This window comes from Salmo trutta, chromosome 31 (genome assembly GCF_901001165.1).
Source record: "Salmo trutta chromosome 31, fSalTru1.1, whole genome shotgun sequence".
Taxonomy (NCBI): domain Eukaryota; kingdom Metazoa; phylum Chordata; class Actinopteri; order Salmoniformes; family Salmonidae; genus Salmo; species Salmo trutta.
The window spans coordinates 2,336,965-2,352,109 of record NC_042987.1 but is presented as its reverse complement, the minus strand read 5'-3'; positions in this window follow the sequence as shown (position 1 = coordinate 2,352,109).

Here is a 15,145-nt window from a genome sequence, read left to right as displayed (position 1 = left end):
ATTCCAACTCAACTCAACTCAACACAGCACAGCCCCAGCCTCGGCCCCAGCCTCGGCCCCAGTCTAAGTCCCAGCCCAGACCTGCCAGTGTGAGCAAGAGAGCAGAGCCAGGTTGTGGGTGAGTTCAGTTCAACAACTTTGGTGTTATTTGTGTGCATTCTCAGAATCAGACTATAAGCTCTGATTCTGAGAATGCAAACAAAACAACATTTAAAGGTATTGAACTCTGAGTGTGGGCTAAACATTGTACTTGAAGGAGACAAAGGGGTATGCATGGGCGGAGAGAAAGAAGTAGGCGCGAGACCAGGGGTTGGAACAACAATTATTTTCCAATCATTTCATTTTGAACAGAGCCCCCAAAAATGTTTGTTCCATTACAGTACCAGTCAAGAGTTGACACCTACTAATTCAAGGGTTTTTCTTTATTTTTACTATTTTCTACATGGAATCATATAGTAACCAAAAAAGTGTTAATGAAATCAAAATATATTTAATATTTGAGATTCTTCAAATAGCCACCCTTTGCCTTGATGACAGCTTTGCACACTCTTGGCATTCTCTCAACCAGCTTCCTGAGGAATGCTTTTCCAACAGTCTTGGAGGAGTTCCCACATATGCTTAGCACTTGTTGGCTACTTTTCCTTCACTGTGCAGTCCAACTCATCCCAAACCATCTCAATTAGTTGGAGGTTGTGTGATTGTGGAGGCCAGGTCATCTGATGCAGCACTCCATCACTCTCCTTCTTGGTGAAATAGCCCTTACACAGCCTGGAGATGTGTTGGGTCAATGTCCTGTTGAAAAACAAATGATAGTCCCGCAAAGCTTAAACAAGATGGGATGGCATATCGCTGCAGAATGCTGTTATAGCCATGCTGGTTAAGTGTGCCTTGAATTCTAAATAAATCACAGACAGTGTCACCAGCAAATCACCCCCACACCGTAACACCACCTCCTCCATGCATCAAGGTGGGAACCACACATGCGGAGGTCATCCGTTCACCCACACCGCGTCTCACAAAGACACGGTGGTTACAACCAAAAATTGCAAATGTGGACTCATGAAACCAAAGAACAGATTTCCACCGGTCTAATGTCCATTGCTCGTGTTTCTTGGCCCAAGCACGTCTGTTCTTCTAAGTGGTGTCCTTTAGTAGTGGTTTCTTTGCAGCAATTCGACCATGAAGGCCTGATTCACACAGTCTCCTCTGAACAGTTGATGTTGAGATGTGTCTGTTACTTGAACTCTGTGAAGCATTTATTTGGGCTGCAATCTGAGGTGCAGTTAACTCTAAATAACTTATCCTCTGCTGCAGAGGTAGCTCTGGGTCTTCCTTTCCTGTGGCAGTCCTCATAAGAGCCAGTTTTAACATTGCGTTTGAGGGTTTTTGCGACTGCACTTGAAGAAACTTTCAAAGTTCTTGAAATGTTCTGCAATGACTGACCTTCATGTCTTAAAGTAATGATGGACTGTCATTTCTCTTTGCTTATTTGAGCTGTTCTTGCCATAATATGGACTTGGTCATTTACCAAATATGTCTATCTTCTGTATACCACCCCTACCTTGTCACAACACAACCGATGGCTCAAACGCATTAAGAAGAAAATAAATTCCACAAATTAACTTTTAACAAGGCACACCTGTTAATTGAAATCCATTCCAGGTGATTACCCCAGGAAGCAGGTTGAGAGAATGCCAAGAATGTGCAAAGTTGTCATCAAGGCAACGGGTGGCTACATTGAAGAATCTAAAATATATTTTGATTTGTTTAAAACTTATTTGGTTACGATATGATTCCATGTGTTATTTCATAGTTTTTATGTCTTCACAATTATTCTACCATGTAGAAAGTAGGAAAAATAAAGAAAAACCCTTGAATGACTAGGTGTGTCCAAACTTTTGACTGGTACTGTATATCGTTCATTTCTGTTCCTTTTTAAACCTTGGAAATCGACATGTTTTTACATTTAGCTCTAAATGAAATTACTTCAGCAATCAGTGCGGATAGAGCATCTGGACAAACAAGTGTAGGGCATGAGTTGTGACTGAAATTTTGCAGGGGGCAAGAGACCAAGAGATGTTGGAGGAGAAGTCTTGGCTTGAAGCCCTGGACATCTTGTTATGACATGCATTATTTGAATTAGGCCCACGGAATTATACCTATAGAGGAGTGAGTGGCTTCTATGAAGGAACTTTCAATGTCTTTGTAATTTTAGGCGAAAATTGAAAAAAGGGTCCGATCCTTTTAGAGGTCAAAGTTGGACTAGAGCTAGCAAGCTAGCTAGCTAACAAGAGTGTATGTGCAGAGCGGCACCAGAATTAAAAGAAAAACATGCTTTACCTTTTTGTAGTTTACTATTGCATCCTTAACTAGCATTGAAAAAGTTAATCCATTCTTCTCTAATTAAAAATACCTGTCCCTAATTTTTGAATCACGCTTGTAACGTCAGTAGGCTACAGTAGACTATGCTTTGAGGGGCAGGTAGCCTACACAGGCACTCACACTGGCAACATTTTTCAGCTGGCAGGCAGACACAGGAATAAGTTTCTGAGTGACAGAGGGAGGGCTTTGCATAGGTGCTTTGTTGTGTTTTTTTGTCGGACTGGGGGGGAAAAAATGCACGTAACATAAAATAACGTTATTAACCGCTTTTAAAATAACGGTTTTGTTCCGGAATAGTATAAAAATGACTTTTGCACTTTCTGAATCTGTTTTTCAAATCATTTTGTTATTTTCCGGTTTTTGGTTCTGTTCCATGAACCAGTTCCAACCCCTGGTACACACACACGCACGCACACCAAGTGTATGTGTGTCCTGCTGGTGGTGGTTTCCATCCGGTTTTGCCTGACCCGCCACTCCTGCCTGCATGTGTGTGCGTCAGAGGGTCAGTGGGCCAATACAGAATGTGTTACTGATGGGAGGTAAGTCAGACTCAAGCGCCAGTAGGTCTGAAGGAGGGACAGCCAGGGGAGCTGCCATTGATGATGACTACCTATCTCTCAGTAGTACTCTACAATGGCTTCTGCTCCAAGTCTTCCACCCACTCTCCTTTTCCTTCCCTGATATGTACAATAATTGGAACTGTCTAAGGGAAGGAGATAAGGAGATGAATAAAGGACTGGAAAGCATTAAGGGAGTTAAGGGAGGGCGGGAATCTTAAGGTTGTCCGTGACTCAGTGGTGTATTTTGGAGGGTGAAATGGTAATATGAAATCATATTAAGTTGGTGGGTGCTTATATCTGTCCTATTTCACACATGTACAAGTGTGTATTAATATGCATGTGTGAATTGGAAATGTGTTTTGCATATTTTAGAGTGGGGTTACGTCACGGCCTGCTTTATAGTAACAAATATTGGGGCATATTCCAACTCCCCCTGAGACACCCACGTAGCTTGGGGTCATGTCACGGCCTGCTCTTCAGTAACAAATATAGGTGATGATAATAATAAAGGATTTCATCCACAGTATTGCATCTATCTATGCAGTATTTTGCCACCTTTCATTACAAACCACAGTCCCGCACATTTGTTTGCATATGAATGTATTGGAATTATCCTGATATTCATGCAGCAAGGGTATAGATTTAGCCCTTGATAGAATGGAATTACAACGTAATTTCATCCTAGTCTGCCGGGATCATGGGAATTGACTTCCTGTGCGTTAGCATGGAAGGCTTTTGTTTACTCGAGCTGATATGAATGACTGTGAGTGTTGTATGAGATGAGTGATATGAGGTTGTAGGGGAGTGGACGGAATATGTAATGAGAGAACCTGGAACGGTTTGTTCTGTCCACGTCAATTCATCATGCATCACACAATCATCTTCACAACTGACACACACACACACACACACACACTCTTCCTCCTGGCCTTCATTGCCATAGAAACGCTCACTTCGAGACACGATTCTAATCAAGCCGCCGTGTTAGTCACTCTGTGTCTGTGATGGAATGTACAGGTGTACATACAGTACACGCACAGAAACGGTTACAAGATCATTCTCATTCAAAAGGCATATCCGCATTCACAAGAATCACAATAATCCTCACAGCAACTATGAATGACACGGAATGAGCACATAGAAATATGGGCATTTTTTTAGACCAATCACAAACTTTGATTTTCATGACAGTTTTCCAAGGTCAAATTAGAAATATATCAATCAAATGTATTTATAAAGCCCTTCTTACATCAGCTGATGTCACAAAGTGCTGTACAGAAACCCAGCCTTAAAACCCCAAACAGCAAGCAATGCAGGTGTAGAAGCACAGTGGCTAGGAAAAACTCTCTAGAAAGGCCAGAACCTAGGAAGAAACTTAGAGAGGAACCAGGCTATGAGGGGTGGCCAGTCCTCTTCTGGCTGTGCCGGGTGAAGATACTTTTTTATAAGGAATGTGACACTTGCAAACAGCCCATGATGTCAGTAACCCACACAAGGCCAGTAACCCACACAAATGTATAAATAGTGTACATTCAATCTGTATTTCATATTTCATCAATAATAGTAACCATAACTAGAGCTATAACAAAAAAATAGGACTATGTATTATTGTAATACCAAAAGGGATATCCGAGTAAATAGGTTACTGTATGACACAAACAAACACACAGTCTTCCAAACGGCTATCAAAAAGGCAACCAATTATAGATCTGGACTACAATTCATTGGTTCTTTTGGAAACATCCATGCAGTACATTGCAGCATATAAAGCAATACTGTAATACTCATTTGCCATTGGACAACTATTATAAAGTATGTTGTGATTGCTCCAACACAGTTTTCCTGGCTGTCACCAAACCAAACTCACATACAACATATTCCCAATCACCCTGTTTTAGTTTTATCTCAATAAAATGTTCATCTGTGATTAAATATAGAGAGATACATGTGCATACTTTTATCTGTACTACTCAATATCAGATCAAAACTTAAAAAGACAGGTTAAACATGTCTAAGTGAGGACAAGTAATCAAAACTTTATCATTCAAGTTTAAAAGTTTTACAATGAGAAGAGATAATGAAAGAAATGTAAAGGACCATAATCTAATGACTCAGAACTTCAAGTAAAGGTCTCAGTCAATGTAAAAAGCTGCTCAGAACACAATCTAAAATTAGGTGTAAGTCTGCCATCTTGTGGCGGTTTTGGATGAGGCCGCAGAAATGCTTTTATTGAAAAGATGCACGTATATGTATAATTCATAACTGTGTATATCTTGGGGGAATGAATCTACTTGGGTTGTGGCCATTTTGTATGGATTTCTTGACATATGAGTGACCTGATATATTTTAGCTTTTTTTCTATAGATGGTGTAATAATTTTCTATTATCTTAAATGTCGTTGGTATTCACTTGCCTCTGCTGTTTTATACATTTTAAATAAGCCTACTACTACATTCTATTGTGAAGTATTCTCTGATGCGATGAACCATTTTCTAGTACGTTCCTCTAATTAGCTAAATTGACCACCTGATGTCACTGTTGTCACATGCAAACCCAAAACCAACTCGTGCACGCACAAACTCATGGGTGCATACTTGGAACATTAAAAAAAGTTTAAACTTTTTCTGTCTCAAAATACACATTAGCCAATTAAAATCATTGACATGGTTACAAGGGATAAAACACTACATGTTAGCTGTTAACAAAACCTAGAGGGCACTTTTAGCCCTATGCTAACCTGACCAGGTGGCAGTGATTATGTCCAGTAACAAATTCTGCATCAGCCAATTACAAATGTTGACGTAGTTGGACTTAATGGAACACTTTCCATGAGAGTGTCCTTAACATAAGCAAACGGCACCATAAAAGTTCTTAAAACACCCACAAAATTTGACTAATAGCACACAGTGTAGCCAGCCTGACTCCAAGTAATTTTCCCGTTTGCGGCAAGTTTGAATTCCAGGTGAGATATTGGCCGTGTTTGAGAGCATCAAAACGACTGACTGATTGATCTACTAATTGCATAATAAATAACGGCTCATTATTAGATCAGTCAGTCAGTCAAAATGTACCTATGGTACATTGCGGTTTTGATCCTCTCAAACACAGCCAATGTTTTTCCTTTGAAGTGTAGCATTACATTTATTCTAGTTAGGCCTACGCCGAACTGGGCACAGACACCAGTTCAATGTTTAGTTTCGATTAACATTTGGTTGAGTTGTCAACTAACGTGAATTCAACTTGAAATCAACAAAATATTTCACCATGTCATTGGATTTAGGTTCGAAGTTGGTTGAAAAAAACTACAAAATTCCTTTACGTTGATGACTTTTTGCAAATCCAATCAGTTTTCCACGTTGATTCAACGTCACCGAATTGCATTTTTTTGTTGAAATTACATGGAAACAACGTTGATTCAACCAGTTTTGCCCAGTGGGTAGTGTATTGCGAAGGAAAGTGCAGCCAACACATTTAAAATGAAGATTAAAAATAGACTCCATTTAGTGAGCTGCGTCTTTCTTCCGTCTTGTAGACAACTACACTGCTAATAATCAAGTTTATAGAGTACCACAGTACGAGTCATAATACCCATAAAATCTAACGGTCAAACAGGGAAAAAGTAAGCTTGTCCGTGAAAGATTTACATGGTTATCAAAATGTCATGCCAGGGTAAGCCTACACGAAAAACAGCCCTTCTTTTAAGTGTTTCTAAAAGCCCCTATGGGAAAAATGAATGGTGGAAAAACGATTGGAACCATTTCCCTGTTTGACCGCTAGGTTTAATGGGTATTGTGACACCTCCACTGTGGGGCTCTATTATGCCTACATACACTGAGTATACAAAACATTAAGAACACCTGCTCTTTCCATGACATAGACTGACCAGGTGAATCCAGGTGAAAGCTATGATCCCTTATTGATGTCACTTGTTAAATCCACTTCAATCAGTGTAGATGAAGGGGAGGAGACAGGTTAAAGAAGGATCTTGAAGCCTTAAGACAATTGAGACATGGATTGTGTATGTGTGTCATTCAGAGAGTGAATGGGCAAGACAAAAAAACGCAAGTGCGTTTGAACAAGGCATGGTAGTAGGTCCCAGGCGCACTGGTTTGAGTCAAGAACTGCAATGCTGCTGGGTTTTTCACGCTCAACAGTTACTTGTGTGTATCAAGAATGGTCCACCACCCAAAGGTCATCCAGTCAACTTGATACAACTGTGGGAAGCATTGGAGTCAACATGGGCCAGCATCCCAGTGGAACGCTTTCGACACCTTGTAGAGTCCATGCCACGACGACTCAATATTAGGAAGGTGTTCCTAATGTTTGGTATACTCAGTGTATATTACATAGACCTGTAGGCCTAGACTTACATGTACAACGTTTTATGTGCATTATTATAGTCATCCACTTTGTCACAAATGCGTTATTTGAATCGAACATCGAGGACCTAGTCTGGGTACCAGTAGGGATGAAGAGGAAGAGAGGCCCAACTCAGTGGAAAATCTGTCTCCCTCCAGCAGGTGGCGTTTTTTTGTTGTTTCACCCACCAAGCAAGGAGTTTTTGCATGGAAGTTAATTAGTGTCACATTTGGTCAACAAAAAAATGTATGGCTTATTTGCTACGTGAGGTTTATTTGATCAAATAGAAGTTTCATAATGCTTAAGTTGTTACGAGTGTACTAATATAAGTAGGACACGTGACATCCCGGCCAGCGGCGACCCATCATTCAGGGCAGGTGGGGCAGAACCTGTTTAGCAAAACAAAAAACAAAAAACAAAAAAATATATATTCAAAAGTTTGGGGTCACTTAGAAATGTCCTAGTTTTTGAAAGAAAAGCTCATTTTTGGTCCATTAAATGAACATCAAATTGATCAGAAATACAGTGTACACAATGTTAATGTTGTAAATGACTATTGTAGCTGGAAATTGCAGATTTTGGAATATCTACATAGGCATACAGAGGCCCATTGTCAACAACCATCACTCCTGTGTTCCAATGGCACGTTGTGTTAGCTAATCCAAGTTTATCATTTTAAAAGGCTAATTGATCATTAGAAAACTATTTTGCAATTATGTTAGCACAGCTGAAACTGATTAAAGAAGCAATAAAACTGGCCTTAAAGACTAGTGGAGTATCTGGAGCATCAGAATTTGTGGGTCAGATTAAATGGCCAGAAACAAAGAACTTTCTTCTGAAATGTGTCAGTCTATTCTTGTTCTGAGAAATGAAGGCTATTCCATGTGAGAAATTGCCAAGAAAATGAAGATCTCGTACAACGCTGTGTACTACTCCCTTCACAGAACAGCGCAAAGTGGCTCTAACCCGACTAGAAAGAGGAGTGGGAGGCCCCGGTGCACAACTGAGCAAGAGGACAAGTACATTAGAGTGTCTAGTTTGAGAAGCAGACACCTCACAAGTCCTCAACTGGCAGCTTAATTAAATAGTACCCGCAAAACACCAGTCTCAACGTCAACAGCGAAGAGGCGACTCCGGGATGCTGGCCATCTAGGCAGAGTTCCTCGGTCCAGTGTCTGTGTTCTTTTGCCCTTCTTAATCTTTTATTTTTATTGGCCAGTCTGAGATATGGCTTTTTCTTTGCAACTCTGCCTAGAAGGCCAGCATCCCGGAGTCACCTCTTCACTGTTGACATTGAGACTGGTGTTTTCTAAGTGAACTCAAACTTTAGAAATGGTAGTGTACAGTGGGGGAAAAAAGTATTTGATCCCCTGCTGATTTTGTACGTTTGCCCACTGACAAAGAAAAGATCAGTCTATAAATTTAATGGTAGGCTTATTTGAACAGTGAGAGACAGAATAACAACAAAAAAATCCAGAAAAACGCATGTCAAAAATGTTATAAATTGATTTGCATTTTAATGAGGGAAATAAGTACTTGACCCCCTCTCAATCAGAAAGATTTCTGGCTCCCAGGTGTCTTTTATACAGGTAACGAGCTGAGATTAGGAGCACACTGTAAAAAAGACACCTGTCCACAGAAGCAATCAATCAATCAGATTCCAAACTCTCCACCATGGCCAAGACCAAAGAGCTCTCCAAGGATGTCAGGGACAAGATTGTAGACCTACACAAGGCTGGAATGGGCTACAAGACCATCGCCAAGCTGCTTGGTGAGAAGGTGACAACATTTGGTGCGATTTTTCGCAAATGGAAGTCACACAAAAGAACTGTCAATATCCCTCGGCCTGGGGCTCTATCCAAGATATCACCTCGTGGAGTTGCAATGATCATGAGAACGGTGAGGAATCAGCCCAGAACTACACGGGAGGATCTTGTCAATGATCTCAAGGCAGCTGGGACCATAGTCACCAAGAAAACAATTGGTAACACACTACGGCGTGAAGGACTGAAATCCTGCAGCGCCCGCAAGGTCCCCCTGCTCAAGAATACATATACATGCCCGTCTGAAGTTTTCCAATGAACATCTGAATGACTCAGAGGACAACTGGTGAAACTGTTGTGGTCAGATGAGACCAAAATGGAGCTCTTTGACATCAACTCAACTCGCTGTGTTTGGAGGAGGAGGAATGCTGCCTATGACCCCAAGAACACCATCTCCACCGTCAAACATGGAGGTGGAAACATTATGCGTTGGGGGTGTTTTTCTGCTAAGGGGACAGGACAACTTCACCACATCAAAGGGACGATGGACGGGGCCATGTACCGTCAAATCTTGGGTGAGAACCTCCTTCCCTCAGCCAGGGCATTGAAAATGGGTCATGGATGGGTATTCCAGCATGACAATGACCCAAAACACAAGGCCAAGGCAACAAAGGAGTGGCTCAAGAAGAAGCACATTAAGGTCCTGGAGTGGCCTAGCCAGTCTCCAGACCTTAATCCCATAGAAAATCTGTGGAGGGAGCTGAAGGTTCGAGTTGCCAAACGTCAGCCTCGAAACCTTAATGACTTGGAGAAGATCTGCAAAGAGGAGTGGGACAAAATCCCTCCTGAGATGTGTGCAAACCTGGTGGCCAATTACAAGAAACATCTGACCTCTGTGATTGCCTACACGGGTTTTGCCACCAAGTACTAAATCATGTTTTGTAGAGGGGTCAAATACTTATTTCCCTCATTAAAATGCAAAATCATTTTATAACATTTTTGACATGCGTTTTTCTGGATTTTTTTGTTATTCTGTCTCTCACTGTTCAAATAAACCTACTTTAAAATTATAGACTGATCATTTCTTTGTAAGTGGGCAAACGTACAAAATCAGCAGGGGATCAAATACTTTTTTCCCCCACTGTACCTTCTATCATTAAGGAGGTCGATGAGAACATAGGATTTGATCCTAATTTGATAACCCTCACATCAATCCTCCAATACAGACCCCTTTCTGTGTTTGCAAGCATTGCTGCACGAGGGTGATGCATGCAAATTGGTGGCAGAACAAGGGGGAGTTTTTATAGAACGCCAGCAAAAACACCTGTATTTACATGTTTGCTTATGAGTGCATTTCACACTACTTTTGGATTGTAATTGGATTTCATTGCTCGTATGAATGTCCTGCATATATGTCTTTGTCAACATCGCAAATCAACTGCATTATACTTCAAAAATACTTATTAAAAATGGCTGTCAGCTTATGTCAATGAGCATTCGCAATCTGGCTAATAATTGCTGCATCCAAAATAGTTATTTTCCACAGATCACAACCACATATAATCTCAACTGTTCAAGTAAGAATCAAATCATTGTAAAAAGTTATTTTGTTTAGAAGTAATACAACATACATCTCGGCTATGTAAGGCTGGGCGCAGATGGTGATGGCTTTCTTACTGCAGCAAGGAGTTGCTCACATCTGTGTGTGACGTCAGTGTGTCTTGTACTGGAAAGGGATCTATTACAAAGGTTATGTAAATATTATACAACGGGTGGTTCTAATCCTGAATGCTGATTGATTAAAACCGCATTCCAGCCGGTGTCTATTCCACAAATTACCACCAGCTAAATCTATGACGTTAAAATGCCTATTTTATCTGTTCCATCTGACTGTGCAATCCACTGTCTCATCAGCCCAGCCAAGCAATTTATAAACTTGATCTCCAGTATAAAAAGCATCTAGACATTATCTCACATTTCTTTTAGACTAACATTTAGTTTTCAACAGCGGAGATGTATATAAACCTTGCCATCTGTCTCTCTGACATTTGCAACATTGTTTCAATATTCAAATTGGATCTACAGCTGTCCCCTAGTAATGAACGTGTCAGGAGTCGGGACGAGACAGACAGACAGGCAGGCAGGCAGCGTTTCTCAGCCCGTCGAAATCATGAATCAGCTTGCATCAGTTTTATGGATATATACAAAGAAATGTAAATAGGAAAAAGGTAAAACGAAACAAAGTGTAGCTAGTGTAACCGATGTGAAATGGCTAGTTAGTTAGCGGTGGTGCGCGCTAATAGCGTTTCAATCAGTGACGTCACTCGCTCTGAGACTTGAAGTAGGGTTTCCCCTTGCGTTGCAAGGGCCGCGGCTTTTGTGGCGCGATGGGTAACGATGCTTCGTGGGGTGTCAGTTGTTGATGTGTGCAAGGGTCCCTGGTTTGAGCCCAGGTTGGGGCGAAGAGAGGGACGGAACCTACACTGTTACATTGGTGCCGTGACCCGGATCATTGGTTGCTGCGGAAAAGGAGGAGGTCAAAGGGGGGGTGAGTGTAACCGATGTGAAATGGCTAGTTAGTTAGTGGTGGTGCGCGCTAATAGTGTTTCAATCAGTGACGTCACTCGCTCTGAGACTTGAAGTAGGGTTTCCCCTTGCGTTGCAAGGGCTTTTGTGGCGCGATGGGTAACGATGCTTCGTGGGGTGTCAGTTGTTGATGTGTGCAAGGGTCCCTGGTTCGAGCCCAGGTTGGGGCGAAGAGAGGGACGGAACCTACACTGTTACACTAGTTTGCAGTCTTTCCAGCTTCAGTTTGAAGTGATTGTGTTAGCTGTGTTGTTGGCTAGCTCCTCTGAACAACAGTGGACTGACCAGTGAGCACATTTTCTATGCCAGGCGATAGTGTGCCTCAATATCCAAATAAATAAATAGATGTCACTAGAAAACAGCTTAAACAAAGGTAAATGCAGCTACTTTTCTGTTATTCTGGCTGCACTTTTTTATGTGACTGTAAGTTAGCTGTAGTTGGCTAGCTAGCATGCAAGGGACAAGAATGTTGCCTGCCAGTATGGCAATGGTGACACGCCCTGATCTGTTTCACCTGTGCTTGGGCTTGTCTCCACCCCCTCCAGGTGTCGCCCATCTTCCACATACCCATCCCCTGGGTACTTATACCTGTGTTTTCTGTCTGTCTGTGCCCGTTTGTTTTGTTCGTTCAAACCGACCAGTGGTTTTCCTTTGCGCCTGTCTTTGCTATAGTTCCTGTTTTCTAGTTTCCCGGTTTTGACCTTTTCTGCCTACCCTGACCCTGAGCCTGCCTGCCGTCCTGTACCTTTGCCCCACTACTCTGGATTATCAACCCCTGCCTGTCTTGACCCGTCATTTGCCTGCCCCTGTTGCTGTAATAAACATTGTTACTTCGACACAGTCTGCATTTGGGTCTTACATGAAACGTGATAAATGGAACATTTAGAATGAACGACTGTGTCGAGTCCATAGACACAGAACAAAATGACTGGACGACTAGGTCAGGGCCAGAATGGATAGAACGAACGACCAGCCGGTTTGGGTAGCAACCCTAGATTTGTGTTGGGACTATATCTTGTGGAAGGATTAAATAGTATGAATAAATCCATCAAAATAACGTTTTTTTAATGAAAATATGTCAATCATTATTTGAACATGTTGGTTACCTGTTGTATAAAAGTGATAATGTCCTCGAAGCTGGTGTTTGGAGGATATATTGGCACGGTTTGCTGGCCCTCGACGAAAATAACAACACCCGTGCCAATATCCTCCAAACACCGGCTTCTCTGGCATAATCACTTAGGGCTTGTTCGTAAATTCAATCTGGAGTGCCAGAGTGCACTCAGAGTGCGCCCCCGCCGTTCGTTAATTCAGAGCGTTGTCAAATTGTCCATTCGTAAATTCAGAGCATTTGGAGGAGTAGGGTTAATCCGAGTGTTCTGACCTCACAACGGCAGTCAAGCACCCAAGCTAACTGGCTAACGTTGGCTAGCTACTTCCAGACACAAATGAGAGAACACCTCACTCTGACCATTTTACTCGCCCTATTTTTTTATTTTTTTATTTCACCTTTATTTAACCAGGTAGGCCAGTTGAGAACAAGTTCTCATTTACAACTGCGACCTGGCCAAGATAGAGCACGGCAGTGCGGTACAAACAACACAGAGTTACACATGGGATAAACAAACGTACAGTCAATAACACAATAGAAAAGTCTTTACAGTGTGTGCAAATGTACTAAGATTAGGGAGGTAAGGCAATAAATAGGCCATTGTGGCAAAATAATTACAATTTAGCAATTAAACACTTGAGTGATAGATGTGCAGAAGATTAATGTGCAAGTAGAGATACTGGGGTGCAAAGGAGCAAACAAATAAATAGCAATATCGGGATGAGGTAGTTGGGTGGGCTATTTACAGATGGGCTATGTACAGGTGCAATGATCGGTAAGCTGCTCTGACAGCTGATGTTTAAAGTTAGTGAGAGAGATATATGTCTCCAGCTTCAGTGATTTTTGCAATTCGTTCCAGTCATTGGCAGCAGAGAACTGGAAGGAAAGGCGGCCAAAGGGGGAGTTGGCTTTGGGGGTGACCAGTGAAATATACCTGCTGTAGCACGTGCTACGGGTGGGCGCTGCTATGGTGACCAGTAAGCTGAGATAAGGCGGGGCTTTACCTAGCAAAGACTTATAGATGATCTGGAGCCAGTGGGTTTGGCGACGAATATGGATAGAGAGGGCCAGCCGACGAGAGCATACAGGTCGCAGTGGTGGGTAGTATATGGGGCTTTGATGACAAAACTGATGGCACTGTGATAGACTACATCCAATTTCCTGAGTTGAGTGTTGGAGGCTATTTTGTAAATAACATCGCTGAAGTAAAGGATCGGTAGGATAGTCAGTTTTACGAGGGTATGTTTGGCAGCATGAGTGAAGGATTCTCTTTGTTGCGAAATAGAAAGCCGATTCTAGATTTAATTTTGGATTGGAGATGCTTAATGTGAGTCTGGAAGGAAAGTTTACAGTCTAACCAGACACCTAGGTATTTGTAGTTGTCCACATATTCAGGATTCATATCCTAGCAGAAGCACTCAGACGAGAGTGCTCTGAAATCGGAGTAGATAGCCAGAGTGAACTTTTGAATGCAGCCTTAATTGGAACTATCCACAGATCGAGTTTGAGTCCGGTTGCTAAGCAACCGTGTTTTGTTTGTCCAAATGATACCAGTCAGTCAAAAGTTGCTAGCTCATGTCTAAATTCTCTAACTAAATACATACTGCAATTCCAACCCCAGAACATCTTATCTTTGAAACCACAAAATATCTCAACTTGATTAGCTAACAGCTTGAAGCTCCACATTTTGCCATGGAATTATTAATGTTATGTTCAACAACCAATCAGTGATCACACACAAAATACAGCTGCATAATGCCATTACCGAAAGGCCAGTCTCTTTGGGACACAGAGAACAAGGAGTGGAATGTTAGCTGAACAGACTGGTACCCAGGCTATCGAGGACCAGCAGTGAACAGTTTTATCCTTAAAAACGCATGATTCAAGGGGGGCTCGAACCAATAATGTATGTACCCTGCCAACTTCATGTCAACCGCTTTAGCGATTTGTGCCACCTGCAGTGATGGTAATAACAGAAGTCCATAAGGCTCTTCTACTTTTTTTAGTGATGCATGTTTAAACGTACATGTTGCAATTAATATTTTTTCCGTAAAAGCAAGCGTGTGAAATGAATAAGCAAAAATGGTATTTCGTAATTTACTGTATGCTAAAACATGCCTTTTTAGTTTGTCTAACGTAGGTACTAGTAACTAGTAGCCTAGTCCAGGGGTTCCCAAACTTTTTCACTCAGGCCCCCTTCCAGCATCGGGGAACATCTCGCGCCCCCCATTTCTATGGACACAAGCACTATTCATACACAAACTGTTCACACCCCTCTTGTTGGCCGAGAGAAAATGTTGCAGGTTTAAAGTTTATTTCCTGTAACGGGGTGCAAATAAAATGTAGCAGTTTTAAAGCAAATTTTCTTGTAATTCTATACATTT